The sequence below is a fragment of the Scardinius erythrophthalmus genome, assembly GCF_964197995.2.
Source record: "Scardinius erythrophthalmus genome assembly, chromosome: 1".
NCBI classification, from domain to species: Eukaryota; Metazoa; Chordata; class Actinopteri; order Cypriniformes; family Leuciscidae; genus Scardinius; species Scardinius erythrophthalmus.
Window position 1 is genome coordinate 26,844,388 of NC_138221.1, and position 18,898 is coordinate 26,863,285.

The window sequence follows — 18,898 nt, forward strand, 5'->3', positions numbered from 1 at the left end:
ACTGCAGCAGCCTATCGCTGAGCCCTTGGCGTGACGTCACGACCAATGAGTCCAGAACTGAAGTTCACTTGTGAAGAAAAGCAGCTTGCAGCACTGAGCAAACGATATTCCGAGCTGAAAGGCCTGGCGCGGGGCCAGAAAATATTTGTTAACACAAAAACAGCAGTATTGGCTCATCTCTCCAAAAACAAAGTTAACCCCCTGAGGCCGGCGGTATCGCCGGCGATACCAGCTCGCTTTTTTTTTATCAGTGTAAAAGAAACTCATAAATACTATGTTGACTTTGATTTTCCATAGGAGTTTCATACATCAATCGATTCTGTTAAATGTGTATTATTTTTGCGTATACTCACAATAAAAACAAAGTGTTGTGCTTTTCGCCAAATTAAGAAAAATAAACACGAGGCGAGTTCTGCCTTCTCTCTGCCAGTGAAGTCCATTCTGAAACGCGTCCGAAAATGAACAATAACTCAGCGAATACTAAGTCAAACAGGCATACAGACACACAGGCATGAAGCTTGAATTCTCTTCTTTTAAATGAAGTAATTTATATAAAAAACAAATATTCTCATCTTGTGAAATATGTATTAAAAGAGAGCGATTCCAGTCGAGCTCATTACAGCTCATTCAAATGTAATGTGACACGCCCTCGGAGAGCGCGCGCTATGATTGAGGCAATCCATGCAAACCTGTGAACGCCCCCATATCAGCTCGAGAAAACACAAGTTTATTCAGATCATTACTTGTTTACACTGTCTCGCAGCCCTGTGAGGAATAATAATAATGGAAAATTTACCTCAGAAGTGCGGGTATATCGAGGAGCGAGCTGAGGAATACTGTAGTAAGTTTTTTTCCTTCTCACGTGAATCGGATTTCTGTTTATGAATGAATGAATGGCAGAGATGCGCGCTGTTTACCACAGCTTGCAAAAAGACAGTTTAAATTTAAATCGCGTGTGTGAATGAATGATGATGTTTTAGCAAACTGTATTGCTATACTGAGATGAGTAAAAATCGACTGAAATATGTTGAAATAAAATGTAGGCTATTTGTATAAGCAAACGTATTAAACTGCAAATTAACATTTATATGCCCTAATATTTCATAAAAACAACGTTACAGTCAGGCGAAATATGAAAGACAACATTTTGTTGACTAGATTTGGGTACAGTTTTTACTGTAGAATATACTGCCACATCAAATAAGCTTTTGTTTAGCAATTTCTATATATATAAAATACTAGTCATCAGCTCAAAAAGTCATCAACTAAGATGTTAGCTGTTCCAATGTTGGCTATATTCAAACTAATGAATACATAGATAAAATGTAGGCCTATAATCTTTTTTTTTTTTTTTACAAAGAAAGAGTACACTTGAAATATTGTTGAAATTGTAATTATTGTTGTAATTGTAACCTTTTTAATAAAATAGCAAAACATATTTACAAGATAGATGTAAGCAAAATCTTAAATGGTCAATATAAGTCTTCTTCTAAATATATATTTTGTCCTTGCATTGTGGCTCAGTCAGTGTCACACCTGAATGAATGGCTAATTATGCAGAGTCATTACGCATAATGCGTGGGTTGTAATTGTAATTGTAATTGTAATCTCAGGTGTAAACCACTCCTCCTTCACGCCCCCCTCGCATATTGGCTTTCCAAGCAAACCCTGTTTTACATCAATTTAAATAAATGTAGAAAACCAGAAAACCGCTCAGACTCCAGAGGGTTAAAGACGCCCGTGCGCTCAACAGCCGATGGCAAAGATGGGAAAATATGTTACTGGATCCAGATTTAACCCTCTGAGGTCGGCAAACGCGCCCCCGCGTTTTGCTGGACTTTTTTTACATTGTAGCACTTTAAACTTAAATTACTCCGTCATTTATGGTCATACAGAAAAAATAAATATAAAAAAAGAATCTGTGATATTTCTACTTTTGTATGTGTCCACTTACAATCAAATCAAAACATTGTGCTTTTGAAAAATAAAGAAAATAAACAGGGTGTGCGTTCTGCCTCTCCGTCGCGGTGAACTTTTTTTTCTTGAGCACGTCTATAAACTGAAACAAAACTCAGCGAATACTTGTCACACATTTATGAGCCATATACCTTTATAAACATTTAAGTGTGTACTTTTAAATGATCGGATTCAAACTGAAAACAAATATTTTCTGTTTAAGTAATTTGTATAAAACCAACAAGATGTCCAGCTTCTCAAACGCTTGCTCATTACAGTTAATTTGGCCACGCCCACTCGCGCAAAAGATATTCACATGCAAATCTCCACATGGAACGCGAACGCACTCATTACCTCAAAACCAAAACACTTCATCAGTCTCTGCTTTTCGTCGAGTTTGAAAGACGTGAGTTTACATTGGCTTTACCCCAGAAGAAGAATGCGATTTCAAGACAAGAAAGATAAGGTAAGAAATTCTTACATATTAGTTTGTTATTGTTGCATAAATTTCACATTGCAGTTGAACTGTTGCTAGATATATGGTGAATATTATAATATTTAGACCCGTGTTTACTGTTACTGTGTTTGTGGATATCTGCTCAAACGTAGATATGTATATGGTAGGCCTAACCATAATGTTTTATATTTGAGCGCGATCGCGTTTGAATGTATCATATTTTTGATCGCGATCGCGTTTGAATGCATCATATTTTGGAAAAGCAAAACGCTCCAAACGGCTTCATGTTTTACTATTATCTCATTTCATATCATCATAACGAATAGGGGTGTGCATTGGCACTGCCCTCACGATTCGATTCGATTACGATTCACCAGGTAACGATTCGATTCAATTCGATTCTACGATGCATTGCGATGCATCAAAATTCTACTGCACACAACAAGGCAAAATTTTCATCAGTCATGAGGCAATACAAGCAGTCAGATATTGAACAACAGATTTTATTGGCTGCTATGTGTGTATTATCACTCTCCTGTATCTTTGACATAAATGTCATTAAATAAAATAAAATAGAATGGTACAGGGATATGGCATTTTCAAACCTGAAAAAGAAAGCATAAATCACTGCTTTCAGTGCTTTGAATGAGAAATGTTTCTCTTCTCTCTGCTTGAGAACCATTTGAAATTAAATTTCAACTCAAGGCCAGAAAATAAACAGTGTAGGGTGTAACGGTTCACAAAATTCATGGTTCGGTTCAATACGATACACTTGTGTCACGGTTCGGTACGTTTTCGATACAGCAAAAAGAAAGAAATGCCAGATAAAATTTCCTTGATTTTTTTATTTTATTTTTTTTATTCTTTTTTTATTAGAACTAGCATCACAAAGTATGACATTTTTTTTCTTTGAGCAGTGATGGAGCTATAATTGACTCTTCTTAGGAGCATATAAAACAAAACAGCTCCTTGGAAAAAAATTAAATGTAATATTTTGTGCTTATAAACAAATGTTTATTTTAGTTCAGATTAACATTTGAGGGCAGCAATGTTATTCATAATGTCGAAATAAATCCGACATAACGTTACTTGAAAGCATTATAGCCTACTATTCCTGCCAAACTTCCAAAGTTGCAGTTAGTGAAACTACAGTAAATCCATGGTGAATATTGCAGATCTGTGGACACTGGATAGTTCATTCATGTCACAATGTTTCTTCCTGGTTTCCACGTCAGCGCTGTTTGATCCGTTAATAACGGAGAAATGTGAATGTTTCTCACTAGATCTCGCAGCGATGTTATTACTTTAGTGGCGAGTTCAAATGCTTTCTTTACTGGATCTCTTAGCGTTGTGTAGTATAAGATCGGCTCGCGCTGCGTTGGTCCAAACTGATAAACAGTCCGTCACGAGTAGCTCAGTTTCGTTCCGCTTACATTGCGTTTGCCATTTGATGTTGTGGTCGCGCCAGCGTCTACATTATGAGCGCGCTCGCGACGCGCTTACATTTGAAATAACCGTTCGGTTTGAAAATGCGTGCCTTGTACCGAACGGTTTAGTACGAATACGCTACGCGTACCGTTACACCCCTAAAACAGTGACATAATCGATTATGGCACTTTGCCGCATCGATGCTGAATCGTGCATGCCCCGCATTGCGATGCATCGCCGAATCGATTATTGTTGACACCACTAATAACGAATGGAAACATTTGAAGTAACATGATAATCAATATATTTTTCTCTAGCTTAGTTGTTACTGAAATCTTTTTGAAAATGTATATAGGCTGCTATATTGTTATTATTTTATGCAACACTGCGCATAGCCTATACCTACAAGGCACAACAAACCTGTGTTCATTATATAATATATTGTTGGAAACATTTGTGTGAGTGTGTGTGTGTATTCTGTGAATTTTAAAAAGCAATTTTAACCAGAAAAATCTCAAATGTATTCCCAAAATCGTGCAGGCCTTTCTCTTGATATCAGTATGTTCAATTTTTTTTTTTTTTTTAGGGCCCAGATGCCACTGAGTCCTGCTGACTTCAACATTCACAGTACATGTCTCTGTACATGAACATGGTAAAGTGAAAATCAAACACCTTGGAAATGAAAGGTATGTACAATGTTTTTAGGAATGGCACAAAGGTCTCTTTCTTTGGATCATTGTTATCAATAAGTGTTTTTTTTTTGTTGTGTATCTTTGGATTATGTTGTAAATAAATCCAAACAATTTTAAAAGCCATTCTTTTTTTAATCTCCTCATTCTTTGTGCAAGGTTGGTCAGAATGATGGGCCCTGATAAGCTCCTAATAGGGCCATTAGGGAGTGTCTTTGTCTTTCTCAGGTGTAAAAACCTTACATATTAATGAGATGATCCGCCCCTTCGCATATTGCTTTTTCACACAAAACACGTCGTAAAAATTTTAAATCAATATATTGTCTTCTCTGAATGAGCAGTCAGGGTGATTTTCACATAGTTTTAGAGCAAATATTCTAGGCTACGTCATACAATTTTCAAAAGTCTTGTGAAGAAATAATCAGTATGGGTTTCATGACCTTATTTCAGTGAGATTTTTTTTTTGTATTTTCACAAACCACGCATAAATGTCATTATCTCAAAACTACAAACTTTTACATACATGCTGTTGATATATTATTGTAGCAGAGTTTGTGCTGAATACAGTGTAATAAGACTTTAGCCATGAAAATGTCACAAGTAACAGAAATAAGCACAAATGTCAGAGCATGTCAGAACACCTCCAGGGCCCAGAAAACAGCTCAGACCCCAGAGGGTTAATAATTAGACAAAAGGAACTTAAAAAATGCCAGAAAAAGACATTAGATCTCTATAAAAATACAGTTGCCTTTACAGATGGTTCAAAAACGGCTGCAGATGAGGAAGCTCACTGGGCTTTCATTCTAAAACAAAGCAACAAGGTCATAGATACAGGAAAAGGAGTGGTGCAAGGCACAGCCCAGTACGCAGAGCTCATGGCAGTGTTCCAGGCGCTGAAAGCACTTCAGAAACTGGGAATTTTACAGGCCATAATAGTTACAGATAGCTCTTATGTTGCGACAGGAATTAATAACAAATTGCATATCTGGAAAGAGAATGGTTATAACAAGTCCAAAGGTAAGCAAATTGAACACGCAACTTTATGGCAAGACATTCAAAAGATAATAGGTGATTTTGACCTTACAGTGATACATCAACCAGGACATTCCAAGGCAGACAGTGCATTAGCTATTGGAAATAACGAGGTTGACAAGTTAGCGTGCATGCGGCGCATAGTAATAATTAAAGATACAGAGCAAAATGTAATACAGAAAATACATGACCAACTTAAACACCCAAGTGTAAATTTAGTTGGCAAGGTTCTGACAGATAATAAAATACATATTTCTAACTGGAGACAGAAATATAGAAATATAAGGTTAAATTGTGAACAATGCATGCGTAAAGGCTATAATAGAACAATACGAAGCGACTTTGGATCCATTACACCAGACAGTGTCAACCAGGAATGGTCTTTGGACGTTGCAGGGCCGTTAATCCCGCGGTCAAAGGCCAGCAAAAAATACATATTAGTGGCAGTAGATGGTTTCACGGGAATGGCATCTGGTCTAAGAGGAATTTGGTCCTGGTTCAAAACCAAGGACGCGAAAATTGAGTTCAAACATGAAGATTATCAACGAGATAAGGATGAGCTCATTAAGTTGGTTGAGATTAATAACCAGAGGGGTGTGATTAGGATTGAAACTACTCTAATGACACAATGTGAAGCTAATTATATAGCGACGGATATTGAGCATGAAAAAGCCAGGCAGACAGGCAGATTACATAAACCTGTTAAAATAAAATGTGATAAAGCATATTCCGGAGGAATGTGTGTTATTTGCGGTAGTTTTGGTGAATACCTGTGGTGGGAAGGGCCTGCTAAGAGTAAGCCCAAATCCAGGAAGGAATTAAAAGATAGTAAACCTCAAACTATGCCAAAAATACCGAAAGATCAATATTACAAAAATCCTGGAGGGATAAAAGCAGCTTTGTGTGTTCTCTGCCAAGAATGTAGAATTAGTTTCCCTAAAATTGAAGTGATAATGACACAGCGGCTTGGAACAAGGAAAACCGTTTGTGATTGTCTGTGGACAGGGAATAAGTGGATTAAATGCCAGATATGTCTTGATGATATTACAAACAGAAGGTTGCTGGTATATGGCAGACACAGAATTTGGTCTTGGAATAAGACATTTTGCGATTTAACTAGTAAAGGCAAAATTGAAGGCTCAGGATTGAGCATCGATAATATGAATTATCAACAACAGCTGGGAAATTCAGGCGTCGATTATCTCTGGTCGTATCGTATTAAGAAAAATATGGATGACATTCAAAGCAAGTGGCTTCTAGTTGATCCCAGAACCCTGGGACCGGAGCTAGGGAGTTTGAAAACTTGCTTTGACGATAAGGGCAGAACATTCCAGCCAGATAACGGGACTGGAATTATCTGGTCTCTAGGCACCATTGCTAAAACGCTATTAGAAAGTAATATAGGAGAGAAAATAATGGCACCAAGAATTGATTTTCCGAGACGCGGAGAATGTGACGATACAAATAGCTATATGCGTTGCCAATTTGGACAATTGGATGAAGAAAGATGTCCAAATAAGATAATCTTGAAAAGAAGCAAAGTTCTGTGTGTCCCGATTGCATTCTGGACACAGAACAGCCAGCAGGCAGCTGCCTTATCTCCTGGCAAGAGGCCAATAATGGAGGGAGAAACAGCAGACTTGCCTGCTTACAGACTGACACTAATGTTTAAAGTTGTATTAAATATGACCACTACATCCAAACCACAAATTCTCGCCTGTGCCGTTGATCTTGATCTGGCACAAGATTAGATATTTAATTGAATAACAAGGGGTTCGAAAGGAGGGTGGTTTAAATTATTTTTGCTATTATTATGTTTTTGTTTTATTTTTCCCTCAGGCATAATGCAATTACAAGACGGAGATGAGAGAGAGAAATGGGCCAGGACCATACAACGCTGGCGGAAACCCTGTTTACCAAGACCCTGTCTGACGGTATTGTTGGTGACAGGGGTGGTAATTTTAACAGGGATTTGGCCTATAATTGATTTCACTACAAAATTAATTGTGGTTGATGAGATTACTGTTAAAGAAGTTTCAAACTGTACTATAGTGACTAAATTCTTTTCAGGCCCATGTGAGCGTAAATCATTGGAAGAATGTAGCCAATGTGAGGAAATAGTTAAAAATTATACAGTGGGGAAAGACACCTTAGTGAAATGTAGAATAAGGTCCAGCCCATTAAACATTACACAAACAAAGAAAATTTGGATTTGGCACTGCCTGCAGGACATCATTTATATTGGACCTGGAGAGAAATTTGGCTGTTACATGGATAAGCAGGAGGATATTATATTGCCAAATAAAGAAACCCAGATTATTCCAACACTGCTAGCTCCGACGGATGAGGGAACACAACGTATAAAGCGTGGGATGTATGATCCCAAACGTGCATTCCAGAGAAACTGTGAAAAATACTATACTAGAAATAAGTATACAATGTATGAGACGCCGAAACAATTGTGGGATCCATTTTCATGGATTAATTGGTTTAATATTACTGAAGGAATCAGTATCTATTCTAGAGGATTGAGAACTCTGTACCAAGCTAGCATAATAACAGATAAATTCTGGGAGGACTGCCCAGACAAGGACTTAAATATGTGCGATGGAACTCAGTATAATTGGCAGTTACATACACTTTGGAGATTGAGAGCGTTAAACGCTTATAAGACAATGATTAAGGACCAAGATTGTGTTGAACGGTCAAAAGAATATATTACCAGTATCTGTCCTTATGACTATAGATCTAAGAAATGGCAATGTGGGGACAACTACATGGCCCGAGCTGGAATGTCATGGCAACAAGAGGACAAAAATAAACACTGGTTAGCTTTTTGGAGAAATGCAAGAGGTCAAACGTGGCAAGGTTTACGAATAGCAATAATGGAAAAACATAGTGATTTGTGGAAAAATGTACTTACTGAAAATGGAACTGAAACTGATCAGATGATAATACAATTCCGATTGTGGGATTTATTGGGGGACACTGGTACGAATATTATTGAGAGTATTACCGTGAAAAGCATGAAAGCTCAACAAATTAAGATTAACAACAGAGAATCTCATGACGGAATGGGTATTAAATATAAAAATACCTGGCTTGGTGCCTACTATCCACTTCCTATAGTAAGGATGAGATTTCAAACAAATGATACTAGGATAATTTGGGCTATTCCTAAGGAAATTCCATAATACCACAATATTAAGACTGTACCAAAACCTCACTATAAAATGTCAGTTAATATTAGTGGCATTTTGGATGATAAAGAGGTTCTGACCATTGACAGAAGCTTATGGACTGTTTACTACTTTGCAGGAAGGAAGACCTTTTTTTACCCAGGATGGGGTTATTTAAATATGTCTTTAGACAGTAATCTTAGAAGATTGGATATTAACCAAGGAATTAATAGGATGTTGGCTTATGAAGTAACGTCTTATAAGCCCATATGGATAATAAAGATAATTATGCCGGAGAAGACAGGGGAAAATGCATGCCGCCATATCCATTGTACTGGACCGTTGCCAGACTACAATATACTAACTTACGTGCAGGATACAGACAGTGGACGACACAAGATTGGAAACATTTCGGTGGTAAGGTTCTCCAAGGATGGAAAATAGTCGGGAAAAAAGCCAAAGAAACAGTTGAAACCATTGTAAAAATGGGACAAAATATTATTGGCAACACTTTTGGGGCCATACAATGGATAATTGATAACTGGTATGATATTTTAATTGTCGGTGCACTGTAAAAAATTTACTGTAGAATTTACAGCAACTTACTGGCAATTTTGGTTGCCAGTAAGCCTGTATATTTTACAAGAGTCCTGTAAAACATCAATTACAATTTAACAGTAAAAATACAGCACTAACAAATTGCTGTAAAATTTACAGCAACTTACTGGCAATTGTGGTTGCCAGTAAGCCTGTAAATTTTACAAGAGTACTGTAAATCATAAACTACAATTATACTGTAAAATTATACAGCACACCTGTAAAAGCAGCAAAACAAGAACAGGTGTGAATTTACAGTTCTTTAATGTAATCTTTACAGTATGTTACTGTTATTAATAATGTACTGAATTAAAACCTGAGATAACTCACTTCATTTGAAAATTGATTGGTCAATTGCCATTAAATATTTACTAGAAACATCAATTTAACTAAATCCTACTAGTGATCATCATCACACATGAATGAGTTGAAAAACTTAAAAACATCATCAATGCATCAGCAACTACACAGTCACTGCCTTTAAATAAAGCAACATGCAGCATAACATCTGTGTTTCTCTGCTCATCCTGGACTGAAGCACAGGCTCTACTCTTCAGCACAATGGTGACACACAAAACTCAACAGAAACCCTTTAAATCCCAACAGATCATTAAACCACTAGCATATCTCCACTATAGCATTATGTGCAAAAACACATCAAATCACACAAAGCAAATCACAGAATTGTACTTTTTTGTTTAGTAAATATGACTGTGAGATTTTACTGTAAACAACTGACTTAAGCCACAGCTTTAGATGAAATCACCTGAAGAGTGATAATCATAATCAGACTTAATGAGAAATAACTGAGGTTTAGATGTTGATGATGTATTGACAATATTTCATTTGAAGTTACCATGATCGTGATTAGTGCTTTCTTTAGTTGGGCTCTTGACTCTTTATTTCTTTAACATTAGTCTTTCTTTTGCTGCTATAACTATATCTTTATAAGACAAGCTTGTTATAGCAATAAAAGCAAAGTAAAATATGCGGTGGTGTTGATGGTTGAGTATTGATGCTGGGGTATCAATGTCTAGTGAAAGATATGCTGATGTTGACCAGAGTCTATTCTCAAATTATGAAAAATTGATTGTAATAGTCATATGATACTACAACATGTCATGAGAGCAGATAATTTGTGTTTTACATATTTACAAATCACAAAACTTCTCAATTTACAGGAACACACATATATCAAGAATCAGCATATGAACCTCAACAATGGTGACAAACAAAATATTCAGATAAACAGAAACTCTGAACATCACAAATCAAGCTACTAAAAAGTCATATCAAAAACAACAACAAAAATAAAAGCACATGGTAAAAATAAAAGAAAATAATACATTTCAGCTACATAATTTATGCATGCCGCAATGCATTCTGGGAATTATGTACTATGGTGGTACCCAGCATACATTGCAACATGAAGCTTTTCATTTGAATGTCACCATTGTTGAGATTCATACGCCGATTGTTGATGTCTGTGTGTGAGAAGATAACACAGCATTTTAAAACTTTCTATGCATTATATTTTTAAATCTGTTCAAATTATAATAATGCCGTGGGATGTCATATGTGTATTCTTAACCAATCATTTGAAATGACCCACATGATTGCTTGAGAATAGATTAAAGTGTAAATGAAATGAAGTACAGTCTTATAAGCTCTATTGATGACATCATCAATACAGAGCCATTTACACCAGAGCACTTTTCTCTCTGCTTTTTTGCTCTAACTGTTGTGCCTCACAAACACACAGCAAAAGCAGCCAGAGAAAAACCTAATGTTCAAATGTCAAGGGCAAGAGCCCAGCTAAAGCCAACACTGATCACCATCATGGTAACAATAAAAAAAAACATCAACATCTAAACCTCCGTTAATTCTCAAAAAGACCTTCTGATTATGACAGAAATAAAGTCAGTCTGGTTAGTAATAAGTGAAGCTGGTAATGCTGTTTGTGGAGTTGTTTAATCCTCCTCTGCTGAGATCTTCACAGATTGAATGTCTTATTTTCTCTTCAGTTGATTTCATCTAAAGCTGTGGCTTAAGTCATTTGTTTACAGTAAAATCTCAGTGTCAAATTTACTAAACAAAAAAGTACAATTCTGTGATTTGCTTTGTGTGATTTGATGTGTTTTTGCACATAATGCTATAGTGGAGATATGCTAGTGTTTTATTGATCTGTTGGGATTTAAAGGGTTTCTGTTGAGTTTTGTGTGTCACCATTGTGCTGAAGAGTAGAGCCTGAGCTTCAGTCCAGGATGAGCAGAGAAACACAGATGTTATGTTGCATGTTGCTTTATTTAAAGGCAGTGACTGTGTAGTTGCTGATGCATTGATGACGTTTTTCAACTCATTCATGTGTGATGATGATCACTAGTAGGATTTAGTTAAATTGATGTTTCTAGTAAATATTTAATGGCAATTGACCAATCAATTTTCTCAAATGAAGTGAGTTATCTCAGGTTTTAATTCAGTACATTGTTAATAACAGTAACATACTGTAAAGATTACATTAAAGAACTGTAAATTCACAGCTGCTCTTGTTTTGCTGCTTTTAGAGGTGTGCTGTATAATTTTACAGTATAATTGTAGTTTATGATTTACAGTACTCTTGTAAAATTTACAGGCTTACTGGCAACCACAATTGCCAGTAAGTTGCTGTAAATTTTACAGCAATTTGTTAGTGCTGTATTTTTACTGTTAAATTGTAGTTGATGTTTTACAGGACTCTTGTAAAATTTACAGGCTTACTGGCAACCAAAATTGCCAGTAAGTTGCTGTAAATTCTACAGTAAATTTTTTACAGTGTGCTTTCATAGGGATTTTGATTTTGTTGGAACTAACAGGACTGGGAGGCCTTCTCAGAGGTTTATTAAAAATGTATAATACAGATTTATTTTTCGCTTCCACATAGCCACATGACCCGGAATTATCCCAACAACGTTTTATCTGTACAGAGGTAAAGGAAAAGGAAAGAGGCCTTCACAGGGGAGAGACTAGTTGACACTTCAGGACTGTGTTGTCGTCGTGCCCAGGCGCAGATCACAGGAAGTTTAGACGGTAATGTTTTATGGAATCTTTCGGTTCAAGTCACCATTATGGTGGTTGGTGTTTGCTTTAGTTGGGCTCTTGGCCCTTTTTATTTTTTAATATTACTTTTTCTCTGACTGTTTCAACATTGTGTTTATAAAGCACATTTGTGCACACAATGGAGACAATAATCAAACTAGTGACAAACAGATCAACTATGAACATCACAAAGCAAGCTTCTAAAGTCATAACAAAACAATAGCAAAATAAAAGCAAACAGGAAAAAACAATGAAAATTACAGGACAATTCAGCTGCATAATTTATTCATGCTGCAATGCATGATGTCAGCCATTGATGCGTTCTGATTGGTGGCTCCCATCATGCACTGCAACATGAAGCATTTGTGTGATTGTCACCATTGTTGAGATTCATATGTAGATTCTTGATGTCTGTGTGTGATTCTGTCTCTTCTGCATTTATTTGATCAAAAATACAGTAAAAACTGTAATATTACAATTTAAAATAGGCTATCTATCTTCTATGTCATAGTAAGCTGTAAATTATTCATGTGATCAAAGCTGAATTTTCAGCATCATTACTCCAGTCATGATGATGATTCATTTTAATATGCTGATTTGCTGCTCAGGAAACATTTCTTATTATTATCAATGTTGAAAACAGTTTCATATTTAAGTGGAAACAATATTACATTTTATACAGAATTATTTGATGAACAAAGTTGAAAGAACAGCATTAGATTTTTTTTTAACAGTGTAAAACCGTTGACTGTCACTTTTGATCAATTTAATGCATCGATCCTTGTTGAATAAAAATATTAATTTCATTAAAAAAAATCTTACTGACGTCAACATTTTGAACCGTTATGTACACTTTTGGTTTGTTTATTGCGAAATAACTCCCGATTGTTTCTCTGTCATCTAAGCAAGGCTTCGTTTCCCAAACGCACTGGGCCTGTGAGCTCAGCGAAGCACCAGCATCGAACTGGTGATTGATTGGTTTCGTCTTTTATCCAGATGACTAGGAGAAAAAGTTCTATCCTACACAATTATCCGCTAACATTCGCTTATTTTTGCACTTAGAATCTTATTTAACGCACTGAATTGCGTGCTAAATTAATAAAAAATTACTGGTAAAAAAACACACACATTTGGATCAATATTTTTATGTGAGGATCGATCCTTTTCGATACCACGTCAGTATCGAAAGTATCGATACTTCAGGATCGATTCGCCCACCCCTAGTGTGATTTTAAAACCTTCAGATTATTAAAGTACTGCAGGAAGTAGCTACTGTAATGTGAATTTAATAAAGCATTTGTATAATCAGTTTATAATGCTGGGTGAGATCAGTGAGTCAGGCCACTACAGGATTGTAATGAAAATTGATTGTAGGATTGTCACCAAAATTAATATTAAAGAGGTGTGTGAACTTGCAAGTACGATGTCAGGCACTGTAATTTGCTCTGGCCCCCTTCCTGTTCGCAGGAGTGATGAGATAGATTGTGTTAGTAGATTGTGTTCACTGAATCGCTGGCTGTCTGAGTGGTGTCCGTGTAATAATATAGAATTCATAGACAATTGGAAAAGTTTTTGGGGCAAACCTGACCTGTTGAAAAGAGATGGTATTAATCCCTCCTGGGATGGTGCTGCTCTTCTATCTAGTAATATGGCTCATAGTCTTAGAGCTCAAACATGACAAATTGGGCACCAGGTCAGGAAGCAGACAGACTGGCTAAACCAACCGTCTGCTAGCGGCCTCGCGTCACCCAGGTCAGATAAATCCCATCACATAGAGCCTCTTTCACCTAGCTATCATCATATAGAGACTGTGTCTGTTCCCCGATTTTGGAAATCCAAAAAATGTTTAAACCTATCCAAGGTTAAAAATTTAATTGATGTTCAACAAATAAAAAACAGCTATAATACAGATGAGCAAATGCTAAAGCTTGGGTTGCTGAATATTCGATCGCTTACTTCAAAAGCACTCATTGTTAATGATATGATTTCAGATAATAACCTAGATGTGCTGTGTTTGACAGAAACCTGGCTAAAACCAAGCGATTACATTACTTTAAATGAGTCCACCCCGCAAGATTACTGTTATAAACATGAACCTCGTCTTAAACGCAAAGGGGGTGGTGTTGCTGTAATTTATAGTAATATTTTCAAAACCACTAAGAAATCAAGTTTCGAATATAATTCTTTTGAAGTGTTAGTGCTTAATGTAAAAATATATAGTAAAAATGATAAATCACGTTTTAGATTTGTGCTGGCTACTGTATACAGGCCACCAGGGCACCATACAGACTTTATCAAAGAATTTGCGGACTTTCTATCAGAGTTAGTATTGGCTGCAGATAAAGTACTAATTGTTGGTGATTTTAATATACACATCGATAATGAAAAAGATGCATTGGGTTTGGCATTTAAAGACATTGTAAACTCAATTAGAGTTAGACAACACGTGTCAGGACCTACTCATCGTCGTAATCATACTCTAGATTTAATATTATCACATGGAATAGATGTTGATGCCATTGAAATTCTGCAGCAGAGCGATGACATCTCAGATCATTATCTAGTCTCGTGTAAATTACATTTAGCCAAGGCTGCAAAGCCGACTCCGTGTTACAAATATGTTAGACCTATCACTTCTGCTACTAAAGATTGCTTTATTAATAATCTTCCTGATCAGTTTCATCATTTTAGCATCCCGGATAGCTTAGAAAAACTTGATATTGCAACAGAAACTTTTAACTCTCTCTTTTCCAGCACTTTAGACACAGTTGCTCCTTTGTGCTTAAAGAAGATTAAAGAAAATAATCCAACGCCGTGGTACAACGAGCACACTCGGGCCCTTAAGAGAGCAGCCAGAAAAATGGAGCGCAACTGGAAGAAAACAAAATTAGAGATATTTCGCATTTCATGGAAAGAGAGCTCGATTGCTTACAGAGAGGCTTTAAAAGCTGCTAGATCTGCTTATTTTTCAAACCTATTAGAAGAAAATAAACATAATCCTAGGTATTTATTTGAAACAGTGGCTAAACTAACGAAAAAGAAAGCTTCAAACACAGAAGGTTCCAAGCAGCACAGCAGTAATGACTTTATGAACTTCTTCACTTATAAGATTGATAATATCAGGGATAAAATTATAACTATGCAACCGTCTACTACAGTATCGCATCAGGCAGTGCATTGTAGTGTCCATGAGGAAAAATTTGATTCATTCATTGCTATAGGAGAGGAAGAATTTACTAAACTCGTTAAATCATCTAAATCTACAACATGTATGTTAGACCCTATACCGACTAAGCTACTGAAAGAGATGCTTCCAGAGGTCATAGATCCTCTTCTTAATATCATTAATTCCTCTTTGTCTCTAGGATACGTACCAAAAAACTTTAAGCTGGCTATGATTAAACCGCTTGTTAAAAAAATGCAACTTGATCCTTCAGAATTAGTCAATTACAGGCCGATCTCGAATCTACCTTTTCTGTCAAAGATACTAGAAAAGGCAGTATCTTCACAACTGTGTTCCTTTCTAGAAAGAAATGATATCTGCGAGGATTTTCAGTCTGGATTTAGACCATACCATAGTACTGAGACTGCTCTCGTTAGAGTAACAAATGATTTGCTCTTATCATCCGATCGTGGTTGTGTCTCTCTATTAGTGTTACTCGATCTTAGTGCTGCGTTTGACACCATTGACCACAACATTCTTTTAAATAGACTAGAAAACTATGTTGGCATTAGTGGAATTGCACTAGCATGGTTTAAATCATACTTATCTGACCGTTATCAGTTTGTAGCAGTAAATGAAGAGATGTCTTATCAATCACAAGTTCAGTATGGCGTACCACAGGGCTCAGTACTAGGACCGCTGCTGTTCACTCTGTACATGCTGCCATTAGGAGATATCATTAGGAAACATGGAATTAGCTTCCACTGTTATGCCGACGATACTCAGCTCTATATTTCTTCAAAACCTAACGAAACTTACCAATTCACTAAATTAACAGAATGCATAGCTGATATAAAAAATTGGATGACTCGTAATTTCCTACTTCTAAATTCTGAAAAAACAGAGATTCTAATTATTGGACAAAAAACTTCCTCACGTAATAACCTAGAATACTGTCTAACACTTGATGGCTGCTCTGTTAAGTCTTCGTCGTCGGTTAGGAACCTGGGTGTGCTCTTTGATACCAATCTTTCATTTGAAAGTCACGTGTCTAGTATCTGTAAAACCGCATTTTTCCATCTTAAAAATATATCTAAATTACGTCATATGCTCTCATTGACAAATGCGGAACAATTAGTCCATGCGTTCATGACCTCAAGGCTAGATTATTGTAATGCTCTACTGGGTGGTTGCCCTGCACGCTTAATAAACAAACTACAGCTAGTTCAAAACGCAGCAGCTCGAGTTCTTACCAGAACCAGGAAGTATGAGCATATTAGCCCGGTTCTGTCAAAACTGCACTGGCTCCCTATTAAACATCGCATCAATTTTAAAATATTGCTGATTACTTACAAAGCACTAAATGGTTTAGCTCCGCAGTACTTGAGCGAGCTCTTAACGCATTATACTCCTTCACGTCTATTGCGATCTCAAAATTCCGGCCAGTTGATAATACCTACAATATCAAAATCAACTGCTGGCGGTAGATCCTTTTCCTATTTAGCACTAAAACTTTGGAACAGCCTTCCTACCATTGTCCGGGAAGCAGACACACTCTGTCAGTTCAAATCTAGATTAAAGACACATCTCTTTGACATAGCGTTCACATAATACATTATAGACTTCTATAATTCAATATTAGGCTGCATAGATTAGGTCAGCTGGAACCGGGAACACTTCCCATAAATCCTGATGTACTTGTTACATCATGAGAAGAATGGCATCTACGCTAATTTTAGTGTCTTTGTTTATCCCAAGGTTTTCCCGCAGCCTGCCGGATCCAGGCCGTTTCCAGATCTGATGAAGGACCTTCGCCTGGACCCGGTGTCAACGCAGTGCTGAAGTGCCAACTAGTCTCTCCCTATGGAGGATCCCTTTCCCACTCTACAGATAACGCGTCGTCGGGAAAACTCAATTTGCGTATCTACCCCGAATTGATAAAATAAAATAAAATTCTGAATCAAAACTATAAGGAAACACCAGTAATTTGTTTAGGTTTGGTTTGTAGGGAATTCCAAACCTGCACACATATATTCAAACGCACATAACTATAGAACCCGTTCTTAATGCGCATCTGAACGCCATCAGCGTTTCTCACAGGTTCGCGTTTAAAGTCTGTGTAGAGAGAATGGTGTCGTCTTGGCGGCCCTAATTTAAAAACAAATGATCGTTGCGACGGAAGCGAATCAATCAAAACTAACTTTAGCTGGAAAATAACTTTATTAAAGAACCGCTATAAAGCCAAAACAATCTTACGTTAAATTATACATTTATCTCTGTAAAGCTGCTTTGAGACAATCTACATTGTTAAAAGCGCTATATAAATGAAAATGACTTGACTTGACTTGACTTAATTTCATCATCTAAGCATAACCATCAAGACCTGGGCTGCGTTTCCCAAAAGCATCTTAAAGCCCATGTTGCAGTTTTTTTTTTTTTTTTTTTTTTTATTAATATAACCTTGTATGAAAATACCATATGAAAAGTAAATGCAGGATTAAAAATTGTTTTGCAAGACATAAGGGCACAAATTTAATAGAAAACGTGACAGTTTCCTTGACCGTGTTGAAAAGACGCTTTTTTTCCACCATCGCGTCATATGACGTCACATGAGGTAGTCGTTTGGCTCTGCGTTCGCGCTCAGTGCAGAGATAGGTTGGTATTCAGTTGGAGCGGTCATGATTCAGTGTGTTTTCTGTGCTTATTGTATTTCAATTAATCATCGTCGTGGTAAATGATTGTGAATTATGGCATTATTATGGCCTGTCAGGACATCGAGTCCACAGGTTTCCGAATAAGAAAAAGGACGGTGCAATCTTCCGTGCCAGTGTGCGTTTTGTGCCGGGTAAGAGACGGGACTTCACTTCTGCTTCTGCTTTGAAAAACGCGGTAGTGTGTATCGTTCACTATAGACCGAATGATTATAATCCCGGCGATATGTGCACACTGTCCCGGCTCCTTCATCGGGTCGCCCGGTCCGTCGTCAGCATGTGGTTCGGCCGCCAGCGGGAAACATGACGGTCACGGATCCGTCAGAGATCACTTATTGTACATCTGTTTTACAAAATGTGCCATGTCTTAATTTAATTCATTAACATATCCTACATAAACTTATAATGTAATGCATTTATGTGTTTGTTATTAGTCTGCAGCCGACACTATTATTATTATTATTATTATTATAAATATAATATATTATGTTCTATAATTCATTTTCAATCTGTACAAACCGACTTTAATGTTTGTGTTGGCTGTTTCTACATATAAAGCTTTTATACAGTAAGACAGTTGTGATTGTGATCTTTTTTTTTATTCATCGTCA

The 18,898-nt window shown here is 36.7% G+C and overlaps 1 protein-coding gene across 1 annotated transcript in view; it reads left to right on the top strand.

Annotated features, from left to right (window-relative positions):
- LOC308695541 (uncharacterized protein) overlaps positions 1–18,898 on the top strand; it is a gene marked incomplete at both ends in the record, with an annotated part of 375,246 nt that overhangs the window by 294,790 nt on the left and 61,558 nt on the right. The window lies entirely within an intron of this gene.